Raw genomic sequence first — 17,101 nt, 5'->3', positions numbered from 1 at the left:
TAAGTAGATGAGTGGGGCTGTGGATAAAATATTCACACCCAGTTTTCTCCACTTTCTGGCACCACCAGAAAACACACGGGATCGCTTTTGTTGGTTAATTCCTTTTGGCGACACTCACTCCTTCAAAGAGCCCCTCAGCCACTAAAGTCATATACGGTTACATGCTGCGGTAGGAGAGCTTTCTGTTTTTTAATGTCCCATACTATCCTTTGGGAAATCCCTGTAAAGTAGGTACTTAACCAGGTACGTGTCTCATAACAGCCTGAAGAAAATATAGCTCTAAATTCACACCTTAGCACGCACTGCCATGCTTGGACCACCCCCCAAAAGAGTCTCCATACAACAGACAAGCTGGCAAGCTTTTAGAATGATTGTGGGGTCTTTTTCCTTCCACTGCCTCAGGTTCCCTTTCTATAGGATAAAGATAACACTGCTATCCCACTCTGTATGACCTTTTGAGAATCATAGTGGGCGAGGGGGGAAGCACATTTTCACAGAGAAGTGAGTCTATGAAATAAGTGCACTGCTGGAGAGCGAGGGGGAAGGAGTGGGGTTTGTTATGCCTCCTTCCACTTCTCCCTGCTGCCAACTGAAACAGAAACAGCAGGAGGGGGAAAGTTAATGCCGAGAAAGAGTTTGCACACACTCAGTTTTGGAAAGCATCCATTCCTTTCCTCTTCAGCTTCAAGCCCCCTGGGCCAACCCCTTCCTGGCTAGGTTTAAACAAAGCGACCCGTGAAAACCCAGGGTGCAGTCCTGGCGTGGGTTATGCTGCCTTCACCCAGGAGGCACTAGCAGTCAAGTGTTTTCTGTGAAGTTTTGTAGTGCGAGGCTAGCTCCTGTGAAATGAAAGCAAACACCTGCTATTCATACGCCTGACATCAAACATTGACTCCTCAGCCCCTCTGTCACCTAAGAACAGATGAATCCAAACACTCTGTTTCTTACACACAAATAGTGGTGGTGTAAAATGTGAGATACAAAAAGTCCTGTAAAGACTCCAGACCTGCCTTGCCCTTACTACATTGTTTAGGAGATGGAGCTCAGATTGCCTGCTCATTTCCTTTTTGACTGGAGGTATTTTTCATAGCATAGAAAATTGTGAAGCACTCTGAAGGGCTGTTTTATTTAATCTTTCTTAATGTTAATGCTCTGTTTACATTTTGTTGGTGGTGGGGATTTTTTGTTGTATGTGCTCAGGCTAGAACACCTCTGCTGAACACATACTCTAGACTCTTAACAGATATCAGTAACAGCACTTCTGCTATCTATTCCTGGGAGTTGGCAGGAGGAATTTATTAATGGGAGCACCTTATTCTATGAAAGATAGGAGTGCTGGAGAAACTGCCAGGCATGAATCCCACCAGCAAATTCAGTGAAGAGAGGGGAGCATGCAAATAGCAGCTGACTCATTTTGCTGGGTGGCACAAGTGGCATGCCCTGCAACTCACCTTCTGCTTGTTCTTGCTGTGGTCATGCATGTCACACCCACCTCTGCTCCCCAGCAGCTCTCCCTGTGCAGTGTTTTGACTGCTCTGAGTAGCCCATAAGATAGGGTTGGGGAAAAAATTAAAGGCAGTGCAAGTGGCAGGCAGCTGGGATGGAGAGTTCTATCACCTTCTGGAGGTAAGAAGGTCACCAAGAAATATATCATAACCCTGGGTATCTTATGAATTTGGTTCAGTCCCTGTGGTAGCAAAGGATTCATGGGGTTCTCTTTTGAAGGAAATGTTTATCCCTGATTATAATGCATGAATTACTTTATGGGTCCAAAAACCTCAGGGGTGCATCTTACAGACATATAATGTTTCGATTGGCTTCTCAGATTCACAATAGCTGATAGATGTGTAAAATCCCAAGTAGGAAGAAACTCCCTTGTGAATCCAAATGTGCAGATACTGCAAAGCAAAAATTATCTCTGCTAATGTTGCCATTAACTTATACTCAAAATATTCCCCTGAAGACTTTTTTTTTTTTTTTTTTTTTTTTTCTTACTGGCTCCCATATGTTTGTGGAGATTACACCTACTTTTAACTAATTCAGGCCTGCTTTGATAACTCACTTCACATGAACATGGACGATGTGAAGTGCCATGCTTTCTGGAAAACTGAAAGACATCAATGGATTCTTAATCCAAAGGCCCTGAAAAGAAAAAAACTAAAACACAAGTGGTCTGTGGGTTGGATACAAGGGAATTGCCTAATGTAAATTTTGGTGTTTGTTTCAACAAAAATATTTGACATCTAAATGGGTATTTATGCAGAATTATACTTTGAATAAATTAGTCTGAAATAATGAAAACACTATTCCACTACTTCAGTCAGCAAAGCATAAGTGGCATAGCTGAACTTCTGCCATTAGAATAGAGACAGCTGTTTCTTGTTGGCCACTTCGTGGTTGGTCAGGTTCAGTGAGAAAAATAAATGCTAATGTGTGAGCTGCTAAAGACATAAGCCTATAAAGCTCTTTCCTTGATTATCAAAGGAAGAAATTCTTGACTCAGAGGGTGGTGAGGCACTGGAACAGGTTGCTCAGAGCTGTGGATGCCCCATCCCTGGAGGTGTTCAAGACCAGGTTGGATGGGGCTTTGGGCAAACCCGTGCACATGGTGTCCCTGCACATGGCAGGGGGTTGGGGCTAGCTGACAACCAAGTTCTGTTCCAACCCAAACCATTCTATAATTCTATGGTTATTACAAAAAACAAGAATGCACACAGAAATCTTACAAGAAAAACAGGAAACTCAAACCATTTTGAAATGCATCGCTTTGGTGGGCTAGTCCTTGATAAAGAGGGGTCTTTTAAAAGGATGTTTTGAAAGCAGCTCTTGGATAGCTGTTGCTCTAGCCTGTCAGTCACGTAGCCCAGTCCTCCCCATCACACATCCTTGTGGTCCTGTTCTCTGGTGACGCAGACAGTGTCAGCGCTGTGAACTCCTGACCACAGGAACAAAGCTGATCACTTGGGGACTGTCTTCACGCTCTGTTTGCACAGCATGGAACTTATTTCACACCACCTCTCTTATTCAGGTTTGCAGGGAGGTTTCCCTCCCCAGGGCGTGAGTAGCACTACTGTGACACTGGCTTCAATAAGTAACTTTTTATTGTGTCTAATCATGTGCAAATGTGTTAAAATTGGTAGTTTTTAGCAAACAGTTATGGAACATATTACCGTGAGGCATTTGTTCATGGCGTGACAATGATTGGCCCCATGCCACTTAAATGTTTTATTTAATAATGTGGGAATTTCAGTATGTTTTCCTTTCATTATTTTTAACTTGAAAACAGAAACAGAAAGCCCCTTCTTTAAAGTTAGAACTTTACCGCCTAGAGTCTGTCAAAAGCAATATAAGCATCTGGATTTTAAAAAGGGAGCTTTTGCAGGATGTTAATTTAATATACTGGCATATTTCATGCATACTTTTTATATTTTGTATGCTTGAAGCTATCTCTGTAGTGACCACCCAGGAACAACAGACTTTTCAAAATTCAAAACTTACGAGTTAAAGATGATGTTCATGTAACATTGGGAATTTCAGGTAGCGTGTGTCAAACTTGGAAATCAAGTGCTCCGCATAACATTTCAGCTGTTCTCTGCAATCCATTTATATAAGCTACCAGGTGAAATAAAAGGGTTTACGTTACAAACAATCTGAACTTTAGCTCCCAGAGGATTACACATCCAAAATGATTCCAGTTTTAATAAGGTATACTATGAATTGAAATATTCTCAGTCTTATATTAGTATGAATTTTGGAAGGTAACACAGCTCAAGCTCACACTTTTTTGGTTCAGATGCAACATTAAGACATTGCAATGTACATCATGTGAGAGGAATTAAGGACCAAGGTCACTCATATGGGTCACTGTTCTAAATTGGGAGTTCCATTAGAATAAGTTAAAGAAAAAAAAAAAGTATTTCCGCAGTTTCATGAAAAACTTCTGCATAGATCTTTTCCAGCAGCGTCTACTGGATCTGGTTATGGTTTTGTAAAAAGAGCTCCTCACTTATTGTAAATGCTGTGTGTACCAATTGCTGGCTTTCTTAAGCATTTCAAGAAAAAACATTTCTTTAGAAACATAGTCTAAAAATACAATGCATCCTACATGAAACAGTTTTGTTTGGGCAAGTGGTTTGCTCATACTTTTCTGTAAATCAAGTTTGGAAGCAGAAAGGAATAAGTGAAAACAAGACAAAACAAAACAAGAAAATTGACATGTTTTCTTTTCAGTTGGACCATTTGATTTCAGAATTCAAACAATATTTCATATTTTGCCTGTTTACAGCTATTCTGTGGGCTTACTTACTTACATAGTAATATGTTGAAGTTCCAATTTTATATAATAGGGATGACAAACTCATCCCATCATTCTCCTACTAATCTCCCTGCAAGAGACAGTTAGAGAGAAAAATGTGAACACATTGACAAATACTTGTAAGTACAACTGCCCTGAGTTTTAAAGTGAATTTGAATGATGAATACCATACACTAGAAAACCCCAAAATCTAAATTACAAGATTAAATGAGGAGAAGAAGAAATGGATATTTAGTAGGTACGGAGCTAGAGTGAGCTCCAGAGCCGCACTTGCTACTTCAGCATTGGCAAAGACTTTTTGTAAATCTTCGTTTGGATGCTACTATCAGGCCTTACTATTGCCTATAATTGTCTAAGCATTTAGCATCTCATTTATTAAATTACTTTCTTGTTTAAATACTATCATCATCCTATCCATTCTCCTAAAAAAAATAAATAAATAAATAAAAAATACAGCTGTAATGCAAATACTCTACTCTTTGAAGAGTGAAGGAAAAAACGCCATTTATGAGGAAACAATTGAATAATTGGACTTGCTGCCTATACTACAGGTTTACAAACCTTTTTACCTGACAACGAGAAAATATGCCAGCTCCACCACAGTGGTTTCTGAATTGAAAAAAAAATCTTCTTCAAGGATCTTTTACTTTCAGCCATGGAAGCTTTATCTAGAGATCTGGAGAAACTAGGAGTATTAACTAGGAGTATTTGCGAAGTTGGAGAATCAGGAAATGGAAGGGTTACTTTTTACTTTTTTTTTTTTTTTTTTTTTTTGTTTCATGTTTTAAACCCAATTTGAACTCAGGCAGCGAGATTCATCCCACTTGAAATAACACAGTTGAAATAATTGTGCTTACTCAGAGCCGCTACGGGTGCTGACGGCCACAATTCAAACTACCTAATGACTGCGGTGGGCAGATTACCAGAGGGAGGACCACTCACTGTTTGTGTCAGAGTGACTCCTTGACCCTTTGTGGAGCACCTGAACAGCCCTGGATATTTTCTGCTCAATCAGCCAGTAAAAGAGGACAAATGGAATTATCTTAAATTAATTACAATCACCGTCAGTACGTTAATGGACCTGATCAAATTAGAGAAAAAAAAAAGATGTGCACTTATTTCACCTTTCTAAAGACTTGCTTGTGGGACCCTGGAGAAAATTATGTAACATGTAGATTGTTTTAAAGAAAAAACACAATTATGTTATAAAATAAATATTGGCAGCAAACCGCTAAACTGGATGCATTCAAACTCCTTCTCAGCAAAGGCTACATTAACAAGCTGCCAGGAGCCTGACAGCTGCATCTGATTTTCATAAAGTGGAGCAGATTGCTTCAGCTGCCCCCAGTAGGAAGGTGAGGCCTGCGGTGCACCCTTGAGAGAAGGACTGCTAATGCCCCAACCATGCCATGCAGGACAAAGTGGAGCAACTTGGAGGAATGCTGTGTCCTACAGTCAGCCAGGCCCCTCTTGCACAGGGCAGCATGCAGGCATTTCCCTCTTCCCATCCCACTAATTTGGGAGTGAGGCTGTGACAAAAATTGGAGTACTTAGATGTTTTCCTAACCCATCTGTACTCAATGGATAAAATAGAACAGGATGGAAAGCAATTATTGCTCATTGCCAGCACTTTTGGTGCTCTCAGAATAAGAACAGCTTCTCTAGATGCTAATAGGTCTGGTAGGTATCGGTTTCAAAAGTCCACACAACTCAGGCGCGTAAAAGGGCAAAAGTTTAGGCAAGCGGAACCTCAGCGCACATCTTTCAGGGGATTTATTTTTCATCCAAGTCTACAAAATATTATTTATGATTCCACAACCGCCACCAGTTGCTGATGATGTCACACTTGGCGTTTTACATCTTTTCTGCCACCTCAATTTCAACTCCAAGGAATCCTACACTGCAGTGAAAGGCAGGAAAATGTCAAAAAGCATGTGCTATAACTTATCATGCCCCAAACACGCTGAGAATACAGACACTATGTAATGCCTGATAAAGTGCTTTCGCATCGGGATATCAACAGCTTTTCCTTTGTCAGTAGTGCTAAATGAATTGGAAGATTGCTGCGCCACAGCTTCTCAGTCAGAAGAGCTGTCAGCAGCTTTGCAATGGCCATCTGGGGAAAACAAACGCTTGGCCCAAAGCAAGATGACGTAACAGGCAAGGAGCACTGGCAGGGACATGGTGGATTATATTAAAAACCTCTCTTATTTGTTAGCTAGCTGCAGATGACAGCATTGGAGTGCACAATAAAATGCTTTTATGATGCTCTCTAAATCCCTTGGGTTCACCACACTTGTGTACATCTTGAGCTCATCTATTGGCCAGGAATGAAACAGAAGTCAGTTATATTTCAGTCAAGATTATAATTGTTATTTATGGATAACTCAAATAATAGCTGCTGCATAGTGCAGAAGTTTGAGAACTATGTGGCTTTGTTGGGTTTTGTTGTTGATTTAGTTATTTTTTTTTGGCATGCACCTTTTCACATTATTTTCCTTGTATATTTGTTTGGTGAGAGATCATAAAGACTTTCCTTATTGCACTGTGGAAAAAAAATGCTGTAAATTGATACGCAATATGTATTACTTTTGTTCTACATAAAACAGAGACAATCCCAGAGAAAAATCTCAAGAAATGAAATTATTGACAAATGCCAAAGTTCAAATTTCTACTATCCCAGTTTTATGAAGAACAGAAATTCTCATACTTGACAAGATTAGTCACATTAATAGGAAATTAATCTTATAGTATTTGATATTTAATAATTCCCACAAAGCGATAGTCAGTTCGTGACTATTCAACAGAGGATTCAGTTGCACATCTTTTGCTTACACTATTGTGTCTTGGTCAACCCACAGTTACAGATTGGGTGAGATTTGGATCCCAAGTGGTACCTAAATCAGAATTGCTGTGTTTACTTCTGTGGAGTTTCTCCTGATTTACATCAAGGTTAATGGAGAACAGAAGCTGGAAGAAAGAAAAAAAAAAGAAAGAAAAAAAAAAAGAGAGGAGGAATTTATTTCTGGTCAAATCTACAGCACAATGACAAAAATTAGTAATCAAAATGCATTAAATCAACAGACCAAGGTGACCTGCATGCCTGTCTGAGAGGACACTAACATAACACTGAGAAGTTTGGGTAGCTGTAGCCCAGCCAGAGCCCTTACAAATTGAAAAAACACTCCATCGAGGTGCAGACGGGGAAGGATGCAAAACCATGATCCTACTTGTACCTTCACTGTTTAGAGAACTCAAAAATAAACAAACAAGACAGAGTATTTACCACATTCAATGTCAGCTTACTCTCTGGGATGCAATAGTCTGTGCAGAAGAACCTCAGCTAATAGACTTTTATCCTAGCAGTTTATAATACATGTGCCACTTTAGTAATAAAACTGTGGAAGTTGAAACGTAGCTAGAGAGGAGAGGTGCAGAAATCCAACGTGGGATTTATTTAGAAAAAGGTGTTTGCCATTGGAGTCTGCATTAGCAATCAAGCCTACATTCACTCAGAAAAAGAGGAAAGTATCTTGAATGGATTTCAGAGGATCACCTCTGTTAACCATGACTTCAGTAGAGACCCAGATTTAATTTACAGCTTTCTCAATGGATAGGTGAACAGTATGACATGTTCTGGAAATTAAATTTCAATGATTACAGGCATTATTTATTACACATGAGCTTGCTCCTGAGCAATTACTAAATATATATATTTTTTTTCTTTGCAAATTCAGCACGATTTGCTGAAAAATCATCTGGAAAAAAAAAATCACAAACCAAATCTGCATGGCTTTATTTACGTGTTTGTTTGTTTCCAGTTACCATAGTTTTCAAACTGTAAGGAACAGAAAAATCCAACTCTTAAATAGGAATAGTAAATTCACCAAATATGGCTGTGCACAAACTACCTAAAAATAAAATACAAATCAAAGCAAGTTGCCAAAAACGCAATTCTGAGCATAGGCTTCCAATGGAAATCCTTATTCTAAGAGATTATGTATCAGGACTATCAGGAGAAGATCATGCACTTCTGTGTAAATTCCTGAAATCAAAAATGTCTTTTTGTTTTTCTTTGCTTTTGCTTTCCATAAGGGGAATGGAAAATAAAGGTTGGTTGCAACACCACAAGACAGAGATACCACATGTAGTTGAAACAGCCAAGGTCTCAGAGACAAACTGAAATATAAATTGTCCTCTGCTTGCAGAGTAGGCAAACAACAATAGGCAGAAATGTGTTCCTAACCCAATCTCAGATTAGCTTGCATAAAATAAGAAGAAAGAACCAAACAAAATCAAACACAAACACTGCGTGTTGTTTCTCAAACATGAAAAAATTTCATTGCAAAAATGACAGTTCTTTACAGAAGTTGTTAAATACTGAAAAGACCATCTAAAGCTACAAAGAAATATAATTTCAGCTGTGTTTTCTATTCAGAGATTAATCAGAAGAAAAACAGAAACTTTGCCTTTTACATGAAAACTTTAAGCAGTACTTGATAAATGGATTTACAGGTTCTCATTTGAATGTTGAAATTGTAAGTAATAGCTATAAAAAGGGAGGGTATCTCCATGGTTATAGGAGTTGCTGAATAAAGGGGAGAAGAAATGGGAGCTTCTTGGCATACTGTTTCACAACTTTCTTAAAACTGCATATGGTAAATGAAAGAAAAGATTAAAAAGATGGTTGAAAACTCAGATTTTTTAAAATTAGATTTTGTGCTTGCTAATACGTCACTTAAAATGCAGCATTTTCCCTTCAATTTCAGAGAAGGCAAAAGAGTTTAATGCTCTGGTGTGGGGCCCCGGTGAGCACGGATCTGCTACAGATTCAAAACTGTGACCTTAAACTACTTATTCCTTCCTCTCCCTTTATGTACCCATTCTTCTCCCTTTGCTTGCAACGTCCTGACCATTTATGGTACTTTGTTCATCCATTTAACAGCTGTCAGTTTGCCCGCATTCCTTCTCTCCCGTCATCGGAATGGTTTGAGGTTTTCTTCCTAATCGCACCTAATTGGCTGTTTAAAATGCATAATCCTCTTTAGAAGATTACTGTAGCAGAGGCTTTCAGAAAACGCCTGCTCTTGTGTTATCTCAGGTCTTTGGGGTAAACGGTTGTGGCTTTCCACACGATCCCTCTGCTGCATCATTAGAGACATTTGGAGGAATGCACAAACAGCTTCCAGAAACGTTCTATAGTGTTGAGTTTCCTCACACAAGCAAACAAACAAAAAAGACTGAAGGGAGGTGTATAGGTTTGGGCTGATGCTTTGGAGTGGGTGATGTAGTATAACAACAGCCTAGGTTAATTAACAGACATTTTTACTTAATGAACTATATCGCTACAAGAGCAGGTTAAAAATTTTAAAAAATTATTTTAAAATAATAAAATCTATATTTACAAGAAACTACTCATCTATAATTAGCATCTTTTTCATATGTAAAGGCTGAGAGCGATGATACTACAATCTGCTGAAGTCCTTAATCAATCATGAGGAACAGAAAAGGTGAGAAGAAAAGAGAGAAAGAGAATTACAGAAGAATTAAGATTCCTAACCTGCTAAAGACCCAATAGCCACTGTTGGAAAAGGAGTATTTTCTATAATAACCACATTTATTATGCATTACTAGTAAAACCCTGACAGGTTTATCAAGTCATTATACAGAAACCCTACCACCAGTGCGTGCTCACATACCAAAAGCCCACAATCTAAAATTACATGTTTGGGCATTCATTGGATAAGGATATTTCAGGGGAGAAGATAGGTGGGAGAAAAAAAAAAAAAAAAAAAGAGAGAGAGAGATGAGATAAAATGAAAGAATCTCCTAATAACATGAGAGGAGTCAGGCATATCTGCAATTCTTGCCAATTACATTTTTTCAACCATCATTATCTCAATGTTACCCTGTAAGCCCCCTGAAAATACCTTGGAAAAAAAGGATACCTCAGAATCCACTGGTCTTACGAAGCTATGAGTTTTAATTGTCTAAACCAACATCCTCTGTGCTTTCTCTCTTTACAAAAAGACTTGAAATATTCAAGGCAGAAACAGGATAATAGAATGGAACACAGCATCTTTAAGCACAGATAAGCTAAAAAGATACACAACAATACTGAAAGTTTTTGAACAGACTTCCAAGGAGCTGGATTCACCAATAGACCAGAAACAATATGGGTGAAAAGTGAGGCTGTTTTTTGGAGGAAAGGTTATGATGGTACTTAAGAGTGAAATTTGGTTTACCCAAGAATAAGTGCCAATAAATACCTTAAGATGGAGAATTGACCATAGGCCTCAGCAATCACAGTGGAGATGTGTGAAATTTATCATAGGCCTCCCTGTTATTTACCTCACCAGAAGAAGCACAGTGCTAAAAAGCAAGAACAAACAAACAAACAAACAGAAACCACCAATTCTTCAGGCTGTCAAACAAACTGAAGTAGGATATGAGGGCACCGAGATCTCGTTTGGCATTACAACAGAGTCCACACGGTAGATACAGCAGTCCTGATTCACAACTTACACACCCCATTTTACATCATCAAGTCAGCAGAGTCTTGGGAAGATTAGCTTTCACCTTTCAAGGCTCATTTATTTGATTTACACCAGAAGAACAGAGGACAAAGGCAAAGCAAATTAGGGCTCATGCAGAGTTTATTAATAAAGTGTGGATGAACACCATTTCCAGGTCTCAAAATTCAACCTAGATAGGTTTGTAATTAATTTCCTGGATGAATTTGCCCAAAGCCTTCCTTAGCATTGTGCTCACTGTCAGCAACCTCCCATGCAGCTACAAGTTAGAAATCACACAGGTACATTCTAAAAATGAAATCCTAATGGAGAACTTGAAGAAACAGGACCAAAGCAGTGCCAATCACACATCTCTTAGGGAGTTTCTAAGCAATATTAAGACCAGGGAACTTCATTTTTGTTATGCTGTTTCTGTTACAAATTAAGAAAGTTGTAGCACAGTCCAAAAACGGACATGGTATCATCTTTAATCTTTACATTACCAAAGATTAGAACATCTAAAAAATATCAAATGGCCAGATTTGTTCAGAGACCTCAGAAGGAAAGGGAGGATATCTGAAACTTTAAAATTTACGCAGAGGCATTTGAGCAGTAAAAGCACCAGAGCTGGACGTGATCAGAGCAGATTGAAGACGGGCTGAACACACAGCACAATCTCAGGGCATTGGTTAAGGTCTTTCTCTCAAATGCCAGGCTTTTTCAAATAAGCAGCAGTTGAAAACCTGACATAACAGGCTTGTCATTCAAAAACTTCTGTTTTACATTTCAAGAAAAGTTGGAATTTTCAGTAAAGCATGTCTGTCTTTTCTAGTGTTAGGATTAATCGATAGATTAATAAAATGCCCTTAGAGTATTCTCCTGAAGAAATCTGGAAGCACGGAAAAAAGTGGAAAAAAAATTAAAAAGTTCAGTGGTTGTTTTTTTTTGTTTGTTTGTTTTAATACAAAGCACTTACTGCATTGTTGCATGCTAGGACAGAGGTTTTCAACTGCACTGACCAGGGAAAAATGATACACAAAAAGGGATAAGACATTGAGCCTTGATAGATAGTCACAATAACTCTAATAAAGCAGCTGTTGTTAGCATTACCAAAGTTTACATGTCAATTTATGATGGTGTGAGGTTTCAGTATAATATTGCTTAGTAGTAATTAGTTGCAGTGATTGCGTATTCAGTTACTTACAGAGGTCCATGGTGTTTAGGAGCCATTCAGAGTTCATTTGCAAATTCCTGTTTTGAAAACTCTTTGAGTATTGCACATACTTCTTGCAACCCAAAATCTAGATAACAAAAATGATGTAAGCAATACTTACAGTACAAAATATTGTATGTTCTAGGTATTCTAGAATGAACAAGATAAAGCCAAACTATCTAAAACCAAATTATCTAAATGTCAGAGCTGCCACCCACTTACTGAAGGGGAATCAGTTTCAGTCAGAGCCATGACCATGGCACAGCTCTGTTTCAGGAGTGTTTCTGTGGCATCCGGAGGGAGCAGTGCAGTACTGGGTAGACTGTGCCAGTCATCCTTTTCTTCCCATCCATGGACTCTCTCCATCCTGACATCCCGATCTGTGGGGAAAAAAATCATATGCTCTTACGGATGAAGCTGTGTTTATGCAAACAGATCAAAGCTCCGTGCTTGCAGGGTCTGCACGGATGCAGTGGGGTCAACACTAATGCAGTGGATCATATCCATTGTTCCTGATTGGATCCTAACCATAAACCCCTCAGCACAACAGTAACCAACAGTAACACCATTACAGTAATGTTGTCTGTTGTGTGTTTTCCTGCTGAGTACTCTAAATCCTACATACAACCTGGACCTCAGGACACAGGATATTTTAATTTTGCCATTAATAAAACCTTAAACATCAATTGCTCAGATGCCAGTGTTGTTAAAATAAATGTAAATATGAACTGTGAAAGTTTTAACATCCCCAAAACCACAAAATACTCACACTCCCAGAAACCACAAATTATGCACATGAATTTTGATGGAACTGCATCTGGTTCCAGAGTGGAGGCCCTTCCCTTAGTTAAACAAGGCATGAATTAATAAGATTAACATGGTGCTACTGTAGTATACCCTTGTATAGCACTTGTGGATACTATAGAGCACATGTTGTGCTCCAGTCCTGTGCACGTTAATTCCAGATCACAGCTTAATTAGCCGATGTGTAATGTATTTGAGGTATCTCTATTTGTGATGTGATTGCTTTTGTGCTGGAGCTTTAATACAAGAACCTTTTCCTGCATCTTTGATCTGGGCAGGGGAAGACCATGGAGATGTTAGCAAAGGAACTGCAGCCTTTGGAAATTCTTATCCAGTGATGGGATTAAATGAGAGGCAGCAAGTATATTTTATATTAAACTACCATCACTCCAAAGCACTCTCTGAGGAGTCTCTGACAGTTTGGGTTGCATTGCCAATGAATAGATACTGATCCATAGTGATTTAGTGACTTCTTTTCCAACATATAAGCCTGAATTGTTTCCAAAACAAATGTACATTTTTGGACCACAGCTCAAAATTGGCTTATTACTCTCCCATGAAAATTAGACCTTGCATATCACACATAGAGATGAAGCTTTGAAATGTTTTACAGAGAATATTTTCAGGAAGCAGTCCTGTGAGGTCCTCTGAAAGAGTTACGAAAGATTCACAAATGTAAAAATAGTGTTTGATTGGTGTCCCTTCCTTAATTTCTATCTTTTACATTGAATAGAAACATGTTCTCCTGACATTGCAGTAATTAGGAATAAAATATTAAATTATTCAAATTTCTATTAATTAGATTGAAAAATCAAAGTTGCTTACAGTCACAAAATATGAATTTATCACTCATAAACATATATGGAATACTGAAGCTTGTGCCAATTTTTTTCTAATATTCTGAGTAATTGCTTACTAATTTAAAGTCATCTCTAAACCGTATGTATTAAGCGGAGTCAAAAGCACATGATAGCATAAAAACAAAAATCTAAAGAGTTTGAAGGCATGAGATCAAAAAGAGAAGTATATCCAAATAATTATCCAACACCAAAAACAGATCCAATGAATAAAAGCACTAAGGGTTTGAAGCAATTTGGCTAACACACACAAATCACTTTCTACATTAATTACACACTCAGAACTAATTGCACACCTGATTCTAAAATAAACCTTACAGCTTAAAACATTAAGCAGAGGGTTAAGACACTGATGCTCAGGGCGATCAGATACAATTAATGTGTTCATTGTATTTTAGCAACGGTTGTTTCAAACATCAACATCAGCTTGGTCTACAGCAATCCAAGAGGCAGACTCAGCCTACTCATCATGGAGATAATCCTACAATTTGTATAGACAGCATACTGGCAGGGTAGCAGGGGTGAAAAAAAAACAGAAGCTAATCAATGTGATTTGTGCATACCTCGGTTTCATTTCAATTTTTTAATACAATTTTTTCATGTAGTCCCCACTACTTTTCTGAATTTCCGTGGCCTCTAGTGGGAATTCTTTTTCAGGCTACGTTGCTCTTTACATAGCCTGTGCCTTGAAAATGCCTGAAAAAACAAAAACAAACAAACAAACAACAACAAAAAACAACAACAACAACAAAAAAAAACAATATCAAAACAACAAAAAAGCCACCTAGAGTTCTGAAGATGCCTTGTCCCTTATGATAACAATTGCATCTGAGCATACACTCCAAATCACATATCTTTAGATATAAACCTTATCTTTGCTTCACTGTTTTCAGATTCTCCTGTACCATTTTTATTCAAAGTAGTGCCACCTGTTTCCAACAGAGAAATGCCTTCTTAGTCAATCGCTATCAATTAACCTTCAGCAGCCACACACTGCAATACAAAAGGACCATGAATGTAGATCAGATTGCAGTCCATCACAGGAAGGGAATTAGGTGCATACATAATCAAAGTCCATTACACATACATTGTGTGCAAATTACTGCAGCAGGGCAGCATCAGTGTTTTCACTATATCTGAAAACCCTGGGTGCATACTAATATTTGTTGGAGCTTCCCACATGACGAAGGGATCTGGCAGTAGTTAGTAGTCTGATTAAGACCTATGTTACTATAATTTCAGTGCATTTTTTTTCTCCTGTCTTTCTTCCACATGTTATGTCACACACATACATTTCTTGTCTGAAAGAGAAATATTCCCTCCCCCCCAAACATAGAAAACATAAACAAAACACACAGGGCAACCTATTGGCTTCTTGTCCATGTTAATGGAAATTATTTATGTTAACATAAAGAATTGCAAATTTGAGATTACAGGAGTTATTTATCTATAGAAACCGTATATTTGCAGTAATTTTATAAAATTTTACATTGTGCTGTAGTAATTTCTAGTTTTTTTTTTTGTTTGTTTGTTTTTAAATTAATTCCCATCCTTTTGGTATTCAGATGTCATGTTTTCTTTCTGTTATTGGGTCTGGCAGATCAACAAATATGACTTAATTTGTGGTCTTAATTCCAGTTCTGTGATGAACCTCCAGCAGCAGTGGTGTCACATCTGACAATTAAGAACATAACAACTTACTGTTGAGAACTGGCAAGCGATGCACACAGCAATACATCATTCCTTCATTTCTAAAATGTTACCTTGGCTCTTAAACTGTGTGATCCCTTCTAAGTGGCTTTTTTTTGTTTGTTTGTTTGTTGTTTTTTTTTTGTTTGCTTTTTTTTTTTTTTCAGACATTTTCAAGGCTGTGTAAAGAGCAATATAGCCTAAGAAAGAATTCGCACTAGAGGCCACAGAAATTCAGAAAAGTAGTGGGGACTACATGAAAAATTTGTATTAAAAAATTGAAATGAAACCGAGGTATGCACAAATCACTTTGATTAACTACAGATTGGGAAGCTGAACTCAGATATAAGGACTGCAAGCTCTTAGAGATCATAGCCCTTTTAACAGACAACAGCTTGAATGGAGTGCAGGAATAAGTGTCAGCAAAAATGTCGTTAACTGTTCCCCGTAGTCACTTTTTTGAGATACAGCTTCACCCCAATATTCTGTTTCTCTTTGGTACTTTGTGATAAAATAACGCGGAGGAGAAAAATCAGTTTTTCTCTCCAGCTGCAGATTTGCAGATGCGTACCATCACTTTTTCTTAGAGCACAAATGTTCTGTCTTGTTCTGAACATTTCCTGTGTTTCCCCATCTATTTGTAGTATTACCTAGTCTAAAGAAAACTCGAAATCAAATGTGGTCCTCTAAGGAGTCACTTGAAAATAATATAGGCTTTCTGCTTTAAGTCACTTGCTGTTTAAAGGCTATCATGGAAAAAAAAAAAAAAAAAAAAGACAACACTGAAACGAATGTAGGATTGAAGGCAGACCGGCAGGAAACAGTAGAGTCTAACTTCCATCCAAGCTAAGCAAAAGAACCCCTTACTTCTTGAGAAAATGTTGTTTCTTAAGGATCAGTTTCATTTTTATCGAGACACTTGTATTTCTGTAGACAAGCAAAACCGCAATTAGAGGAAGAGGCCTGACACATGAATATCATTTGTATGGTTAAGCATAGATAATATAGCCCTTTGTATTTAATTCTAGTCCTGTCTTTCTTTCTGGTATTAAGGAAATGAAAATCTGAAACTTTGGTAAAATATCCACAAACTTCATTAAGTTGTAGCACTGTTTAATTGATAGTGGAGCTCTACATTGCATGATTCTCTGCTCTCTCTTCCAATGTATTGGAAGCAATCCAATGAATGCTGAAGAAATGCACTGATGACGGAAGACTGAATTTTGGCTTGTAATTTCAAACCACACAATATATAACAAAAATGTATTTTCTACACTTCCTATTGGTTTGTGGCTTTCTTCTTTCCCCCGGTGCAAAAATATGAAAAACCCAGATCTGACATCCTCTGCTTCTTGATCCCATTCTTTATTCTGGGCAGCTCCTCTTCCCTCCCATTTTTCCTCACCACCACCAACCCAGCCCCTCACAGTCTCTCCTCCCAAACCCATTTCACTCTGACATCCCTTCCCTGGCTCTGGAGCTTTCCATTAGCAACTGAATGGAGGCTGGCATCTGAAAACTTCCCACTGATTGATGGGTGGTTTGAGCCCATTTACAAGTTCTGCTGCCTTGGGGCACTAACCTGTTCAAGAGGTACCCCTGTCCCCAGATGAATTCCTTCAAAACTGCTGCACAGCTGCATAACTGGAAGCAGAAATGTGGGTTTGGTGTACCTTAAGCCTGTTACTGGCACTGTTCAATGGGGCCAGTT

The 17,101-nt window shown here is 38.3% G+C and overlaps 1 long non-coding RNA gene across 20 annotated transcripts in view; it reads right to left on the bottom strand.

The window, feature by feature from the left end:
- The window catches only part of LOC137856525 (uncharacterized), an 86,846-nt gene that overhangs the window by 15,568 nt on the left and 54,177 nt on the right, over window positions 1-17,101 (bottom strand). For 14 of the 20 annotated variants that reach the window (XR_011096553.1, XR_011096547.1, XR_011096548.1 and 11 more), the window contains 5 exons: window positions 12,032-12,128; window positions 10,585-10,687; window positions 7,151-7,285; window positions 4,311-4,385; window positions 3,499-3,612 (listed from right to left, as the gene is read on the bottom strand). This is a non-coding gene — a long non-coding RNA (uncharacterized lncRNA). Of the gene's footprint in view, window positions 1-2,028; window positions 2,108-3,498; window positions 3,613-4,310; window positions 4,386-7,150; window positions 7,286-10,584; window positions 10,688-12,031; window positions 12,129-17,101 lie in introns of all 20 variants that reach the window. The other 6 variants (XR_011096556.1, XR_011096559.1, XR_011096561.1 and 3 more) reach the window with 4 other exon arrangements.

The sequence above is a fragment of the Anas acuta genome, chromosome 4, assembly GCF_963932015.1.
Source record: "Anas acuta chromosome 4, bAnaAcu1.1, whole genome shotgun sequence".
Classification (NCBI taxonomy): Eukaryota; Metazoa; Chordata; class Aves; order Anseriformes; family Anatidae; genus Anas; species Anas acuta.
Note: the sequence above shows the minus strand (reverse complement) of the source record. Positions and strands in the feature narration are given on the sequence as shown.